This window comes from Fukomys damarensis, unplaced genomic scaffold (assembly GCF_012274545.1).
Source record: "Fukomys damarensis isolate Sample0158 unplaced genomic scaffold, DMR_v1.0_HiC HiC_scaffold_19, whole genome shotgun sequence".
Lineage (NCBI taxonomy): Eukaryota > Metazoa > Chordata > Mammalia > Rodentia > Bathyergidae > Fukomys > Fukomys damarensis.
In genome coordinates this window covers 30554892-30562883 of record NW_022900931.1, presented here as the reverse complement: position 1 = coordinate 30562883, position 7992 = coordinate 30554892, and the positions used below count along the sequence as shown (strand labels likewise).

General features: G+C 43.7%; 1 protein-coding gene across 17 annotated transcripts in view; it reads right to left on the bottom strand.

Moving 5' to 3' along the window:
• The window catches only part of Bend7 (BEN domain containing 7), a 79552-nt gene that overhangs the window by 58162 nt on the left and 13398 nt on the right, over positions 1–7992 (bottom strand). The window contains exon 1 of one of the 17 annotated variants that reach the window (XM_010641997.3): positions 5277–5352. The exons of the other annotated variants lie outside the window; for them this stretch is intronic. The gene's annotated coding sequence lies outside the window, so the exon portion shown is untranslated. Of the gene's footprint in view, positions 1–5276; positions 5353–7992 lie in introns of those variants that run through there. 17 annotated transcript variants of the gene reach the window in all.

Here is a 7992-nt window from a genome sequence, read left to right as displayed (position 1 = left end):
GAAAAAAAAAAAAAAAAAAAAAAAAAACCCTCAAAGCAGGACTTGGGAAGAAGTAGAGCTGTGAAGGGCAATGGCCAAAGGTCAGAAGCAAGTGTAGCTGAAAGAGAGCTCAAGGTGTATCTACTGCAGGACATCTTCAAGGACAGAGAGGAAGACCACTATACTAGCAGGAGCCTCTTTTGAGAGGAACCGCAGAGCGACCCAGGCAAGGGTGAGGAGGGTGGCTGGGAAGCTTCTCAGGAGACAACCGTGCATTCAGGGATGGTCTCTGGAGCAAGCCAAACCCTACTTTCTTTATCCAGAGAGCCAGGAAGAGCTGAGGCCCTTGCCTCTGAATGTGTACCCGGGGTGAGGAGGTCTCAGAGCCTGGTTATCTATGTAGGGAATTTCAAGCTTCAGTAGAGAAAGAGGTTTCCTTGCACACTCAGGACAGACATGCAGAAGGTCAGAAATGAGACCCAAAGACCAATGAGGCTCACAATGTCACGGAGGCAGCCTACACAGCCCCAGGCCACAGGTGCTATGAACAGGCAGGCAGGCTGGGCAGCAGCTGCTCAGATGACAGACATTAGCAGGCACAGGGAGGACATGCTGGGCCATAACCCTGAGACCAGGGCTCCTCAACTGCACTTAACTTGCTCCGGTTCTCAGACAAGTCACTATATTCTCCGGCTTCAGTTTCCTGAATCTCAGCCAGTACCAAGTTATTAAAAAACCAAGAAACACGCAGAAGCAGTCCAAGAGGGACATGGGTTTTCCATTTCTAAGATGTTAACCAAGTACTCGATGCCTTCGAACGTCACGTGTATCCTCAGGAAAAGTAGCTTATTCCATCACAGTTGAGCCCAAGCTCTCATTTTAAACGATGGCAGAAAGTATGAGTTTGAAGCATTAGTTGAACTCTGTCTTTCCAGTTCTAATTAGAGTCCTCTCTATTACAGATATTTGGAAAAGGAAACACTTAGAAAAAAGAAGCTATCCAGAGAATAAGAGTCTACCAGGAAACCCATGCATTTTTCCTGGTTCCTTTCCAAGCTTGTCTATGTCTTCACTTATCCTCAACTCCAAGCAGAAAAACAAACAAAAAGAAATATTACTCTGACAAAGCTGTGCCATGTGGCTGCCTTACTGGTAAAACAACCTTAACTGAACTCCTTTTAAAGGTTTAGTAACTGTACTCCATGGACGAGGTCTAGAGCAGAATGTAGGCTGAATTCTACTCCTTAGCAAATGTCAGCACTGTCTTAGGTCACTTTCCTTTACATACGGAATTTATGTGGTATAGAGTCTTGCTCATGTGATAAGTAGGACAAGAGACAAGTCACCACAGAGAACCTGCCTTAACTTGGCTAGAAGGACAAGCTAAGCAGAACATGTTATTCCCAGCCTGGGTCAATAAAAGGCGACTGCACACAAATAGAGAGCAGCTGTTATATGTACAGCACATGCCCATCTCTACTGTCTAGTCATTGTGAAGACACATGAAGAACAGTTACTGACACTGACCCTGAGGTATACGGAGGCCGTCTATAAGCCTTTCTCAAGTAAGTCCGAAAGAACTGGCTTATCAAAACATAATGACATCCAAGAGAAGTAAATGCAATACCAAAGTAGTAAACAGTACATTAATACAAAAGAGTAGAAAGGTACCAGAAATAAACTATTTGATAAACATTTTATGCAGCACTTCCACGGTTCCACTGGACACAGCTGAAAAGCACTGTTCTCCAAATCCCTCAACATCTTTTAGCCATGCCCCTTTACATGGATGTACTGCTCTGAACAACGGTCCTGACCATGCGCAGCCTGTCGATCCCTGTTTCTTTCAGTGCCCGAAACTAGTCAGGTACTTAAGACAGGAAAGTGCCGTGCCACTTACAGATGACACTTCCTGCTTCCTTCCTCGGGCGGAACCGACTCTCCCCAGGGAAGTATTCATCCTCCCACCCTGGTGGACACTGTGAATGTGGGGGCGGGCTAAGCTTTCTTCTGGCCCCTGGAACTCCCTCTTCCTGCCCCAGGAAGGAGCTGGGAGCTGTGCCACCTTCCACTCCTCCTCCTGAGCAGCAGCTTGGTCGGTGCACCAGCAGCTCAGGATGCAGAGGAGCTGTGACAGGGGAGGGAGCTGTGACAGGTGAGGTCAGGAATTCAGCTCCCATTAAGGACCTGGTGCCAGGCTGAGACCAAAGCTTACAATGGGTTACTGTGCTGTAAACAGCTTCGTGATCTCTTTTAATGGTAGGACAGGAAATAATCAGACATATTCTTCAGAAAAACAACCTGGCAAAATTATGGTGAAACTGGTACGGAGAGAGAAACCCAGTAGGATATTATTGATAAAGCCTATACTGAGATGACAGATACCCTTTACTAGCACTTGGGGGATGGGAATGGGGAAGACAGAAATAAAATGCTGGAAAGCTTTAATCAAATGGGCTTGGTAATTACACAGTGGGGGCACAGAAGAATCAATGGAAGATAACTGCAAGGTTCCTAGCTCAGGTGTCCAAATGGATGCTAACAGTGGCCAGAGAATGAGAAAAATACGGTTACAGAGAACCGGGGTCAGAGGAAGCTTTGCACGCGCACACACAGTGCTGTGGATTGAACCCAGAGCCTTGGCACACACTAAGTATACTTTCTACCACTGAGCTACACCTTAGGCCTGTCAGAGTCACTCTGACATAGAAAGTTTAGATTCTAAGCAGCTGTTGGGTAAAGCTGACCATGAAACTGGACGCCAGGACCAATCTCTTCACAGAGGTCCCCGACTCAGCAAACCTCCATGGGTCACGACCACCTACAGACACTGGAGGACACCTGACAGGGAGCTCCTAATTTCCTATTAGCCTAGGAAGTGGAGAGCTCAAAACAGGCATTTAAATGTTAAAAGAGATACGACTTCTTTTGTGTCTTAGTTACCCTTCTCTCATTGCTGAGACAAAATACCCAACACCCAAAGTTAAAGGGTGCAAGGTTTACTTAGCTCACGTTTTGTGGAGGTTTCAGTTCATAGTTGGCAGGCTCCAAGGCAGGGTGGCACAGGGCAGAGGGGCATCACCAAGCAGAAACAGCTCATAGCAGGCAGAAGACAGCAAAAGCAACAAGGAACTTCAACAGCATCTTTCGGCTCCTTTTATCTTATCCAGACAACTTAGGGTGGGCAGCACTCACGCCCTTACTCCCAGTGCCCTTGAACCTAGCACTGCATCAGGAAATCAATCCCAGTATCACACACTCTTGATCCAGCCACCTCTGAAAAGCCCCTCCTACGACTGCGTGAGGCTTTGGGGACACCCAGACATGAGCCAAAACAACTTGTTTCCACGGTGTTAAGTCAAACCGGTCTCTCCAAGGCAAGCAAGAAGCACAAGTCTCACTCTCCCTGACTTGAGCGAATCCCTACACAGGTGTCCAAGAGGAGAGACACACCTTAGCAGAACAGACAGATGAAACTGCAGGAGTGGGGTCTAACCCCCTTCCCTTACACTCAGTGTGGGCCAGACTTGTTACTCCGATTCTGTCCTATTTTAAAGAGGCCATGGAAAAACTTGAGGAGGTAATGAAAAAGCCAACAAAAATGATTAAAAGAAGAAGGAAAAGGTTAAATGAGCAAGAGTTGAGTTGTTTCATGAAGAAATAAATGGCTACTGAATGACTTAATTAAATCCAAGTATACTTTGGGGCATTATGAGTAGGGCATTGTTCTTCTATCAACAAGGAAGAAAACAGACTGAGTGTAGCCTGCAGGCTGGAGGGCAGGCAAGAGATGGCCCTAAAGAGCTGGCCCTTCCATCTCACAGCTGCTGGTGACAGAGCACAGGGCATCTGTACAAAACGCAACGGCGAGAACATGTTTGCACTGGGGACAATGAAAATGCACTGGAAACGGACAGTAACGGTGGCTGCACAACACTGTGAATGTACTTTTTAAAAGAATGCTTTGAAACTCCTTATATTTTTTAGGTAATGGCATCTAAACAGGAAAAAGTTGAGTTTACCAGTGGGAGAGAAGATGACAAAACTTATATGGTCCAAAATATCTCCTTTAAAAAACCTGCAGAGGTTGGCACAGTGCCACGTGGCAGGGAAGACAGCTCCAGGCTCCCAGTGTCAGAATGCGGAGAGGACAGGGAAAGGGAGACCAGCCCTTTATGTCCAGAGTGCATCTTTCCCTGCCACAAATCTCACCCAGTGAAGTAGATCGGCTACGAGACGACCTAAGGCTGGCACCCCATTCGGGGCCTACACCAACGTGCAGATGCTATCAAGGTCCCGGCTGGCAGCCCCGAGGGACAACCACCATGTTTTCAAGAGACCCGCAAGACTGGAATTCGAACTCAACAAAAATGGTCTGCAAAGCAATAGTCAGTACAGCACAGCAGAGCCAAGGGTTTCCAAGTGAATCATTTTTTCAAATGCAATCTTAAGTGAAACCTCAATAAACAGAGAAGAACAAAGGTCTGTTGAAGAGGGTGTGTCAGTGCCCAGACTCCTGAACCAGTCCTTGGAATACACTCAAGAACTCCAAGGGTTCCACACAACATAGTCTGAATGCCACTGAGAGGAAAGAGGGAACATTTAACTGGTTGGAACAAATGCTGTGATAAGGAGTATCTAGACTGTAAATGTGATGCCAGATACCTGCAGACTCAAAACTAAAAATCGTATGTGAAAAATAATTAAGCAGCCCAATGTCTACATGGCATCTGCATTTAGAGGACAATCTGGTTCCTTTCAAATCTATTTAGATACTGAGTCATTCATTTATTTAACAAACCTTCATTATACTACTAGTAAATATGAGATTCTGTACGAGTAAAAGAGAAAGACAGAAATATAAGATATAGTCTGTTCAAGAGAAAGAGGAGTAAGAGGGAGGGTGGTGGTAGGAAAAGTAAAGGGGTGGACACCATTAAAACATTATCAGCAAAATATGAAAATACCACATTGAAACCCGTATTTTTTAAAATTCATAAGCACTACCAAAAATGTTTTTAAAAAGATATAATCTCTTCCTTTCAGGAGTTTAAAGTCCAGGATGAGAGAGGAAACGAATGCACAAAAGCTCTTAGAATGCAAGGCTCTCTTCAGCGGAAGGACAGCCTAATGGGATGGTCAGCCACAGAGGCCAAGCAGGAGGCACAGGCGCGTTCTTACCATGGCTGAGGTCCTGAGAGAATGCCATGGATTCCCCTGGAAAACAGACCTTTGAGGCACAAAGAGCAAAAGGGATGATGCTGAGGTTATAGGGGCCAGAAGGAGCACAGACATACCTGGAAGTGAAGCAAGAAACAGGCTCAAAATGGGCTACCATGATGCTACTTCGACTTCCCTCAAAGAACTCTGGAAGACGAAGGAGAATAAACAGCTCTGAGAAGGTTTGGTGCAAAGTCCTGGGAAGGAAATAAGGGGCAAATAATTTTCTTTGATGCTCTATGCTTTACCTTAAAATAAATGCAAATACTGTACTACACTGTTCCCGTGTTTAACTTCAAAACAATTATCCACCAGCAGGATGTGCAGCTTCCCATGGACCCTGGAAGAAGCCTGAATCAGCACATGGCCAGTGGAAGGGGAGTGCACAGAGGCAAGGGACGGCAGCTGGAAGTCAGGCTTCTCACCATCACCAGCTGCAACCCCAGGAATACATCACAGTGTCCACAACTGAACAGACAAACCACATTAGCGCACAATGAACACCTGAGAAAAGGGTAAGGGACACCTGTTTCAAGAATTAAGAAGAAGAGGTTATTTCAAACTGGGAAGATTACAGTCCGATTCATGAAGATGTAAGCTCTGCGATGACCAATAAATGGTGCTAGTGTTTCTGTGAGCACTCTGGGAGGAGAGAGAATGGAATGATACATAAGGGCAGAGAAAAATCAAGCGGGCAACTGCAAATATGCCAGCTTAGTTGGAGTCAAGTTAATGAATGGGTCAAAGTCAAAAGCAAAAGGATCCAAGGTACCACAACAGCATCAGAACTTTGCTGTTTTGCTGGATATTATTCTTTTCTTTTTTTTGTTTTGTTTTGTTTTAATGGAATGTGCTGAATGTCTATAATTTTGTTCAGATGACTGCAGAACCTGGAAAAGCTGTTGCTGCTATTGATGCATATAATATATATATATAAATCGAATTTTGGGAAACTTTAACGGTGCTGCCAACTTTGGAAAAAGTCATCCCAATTTACTGTGTTGAGTTGGCATTGTATAGAAATGGACAGCCATATTGGTCTAGAAATGTTAATTTTTTTTTCATGTGTACAGGGGTAACACATCGTACTAAATATGTAAGGTCACATCTACAGGGGTTTGATTACAGAAACTAATGAAGTATTCTCTAAATAATGAAAAAAAGAATAAGATAAGACTATAAGAGCAAGAAGCAATTTAAATATGTTCAGGGACCATTTTCATCTCCAGAATTAAGGATTATTTTAATGTTACATCATTGCCTTTTCTCTTTTATTTGCCTTTTTAGTTTTATTTTAGGGTTCCCTACTTTTAATGTTCATACAGAGATTTCTTTAACTGAAATACCGAATAGTTTCTTTGGTGTGAAAAACTACAATAGTACACAGGATCCTAATGAGATAATTAATAACGTGAAATAGGAAATAAAGGGCTAAAGGTGTAGGGAAAGTGGGAAGGGTGGGGGAAAGGTAATAAGGGAGAGGAAAAAAATATGAGAAACCGAAAAAATGGAAATAAAGTGTTTGTAAATGGGGAGGGGAGGAAGGTTGAAGGGAGGGCAGGGACAAGAGGAAAAAATGAGAATCAAGACCTATTATGTAAAGGTACAGAATCCCAATGATGAATGTTACTGTATTGTATACCTAGATTGTACCAATAAACTCAATAAAAAGAAAAAAAAAGAAAACCAAAAAGTGACAGGAAATCAATAAATGTTTATATGAAAGTGAAATAACAAAAAAAAATAAATAAATAAATAAAGGGCCAGGGATTTAGCTCAGCGGTTCGGTGGCCTGCCTCACAAGTGCAAGGACCCGAGTTCAATCCCCAGTATCAAAAAAAAAAAAAAGTGACATAACATGAATAGAGATACCCAAGCAAGTCAAAGAGTTTTACTATATGTATCTCCCCCGAATGTTCTTATATCATGGAAAAAAAGTCTCATCATAAATACAGCACAGCCGTGCAAACTTTCTCTGATGAGTAATTCCAGCTACCACTAAGTACCCAGGCCTGAAACCAGCACTTCAAGTGATGCCCAAGAATAATTGTGTTGAGGAGTAAAAAATCCCCAATACATGGAAGATGTCTTGCAGATGAATGAAGCTGAATATAAACAATGGGAAATGGAGCAGAGGACACAAACATGCAACCTAGAAGAGAAATAGATGGTTAATAAATATGTTATAAATTTTTATATTCCTATTAAAGTAACAAAAATTCACACAAGATTCTCTATCCTTTACTTGGCAAACACTAGGGATGTATCCGACAGAACTATTCTCATGGCACCCACCACACGCGAAGCAGTGCTAGGGCAGCATCACCTCACTAGGGTGACGCGAGGCGAACCGAACAGCTGTCCACAGGACATTGGATGACTGACTGCGGCACAGCGACAGAATGAAAGGATGACATTCACCACACATCTCTAGAGAGTGAAGCGGAGCCTGTGCAGTAATTTCAAAGTATGTACAAGAGAAACTGTGAACTCCAGGGGAGTGAGATCGTGATCTCATCCACTTGTGGGTGATCTGGGCAAATACGTGACATAAATGGAGATTCAGCTAAGTGAAGAAATCCGCAACACATGGTACAGAGTAATTCTGTCCTCTCCTTCCACGATACCCAAGTACATACACACCACACAAGCACCACCATCTACACTGAGAACGTGAGTGGGATGGGATCACTTGCCTCCTTACTTTATACCTTGTTCTCAACTTTACAATTTTAACTTTTGAAATGGTTTCAAAATGAATTTCTTCCTTCCCTCCCCTCCCTCCCCCTCCCT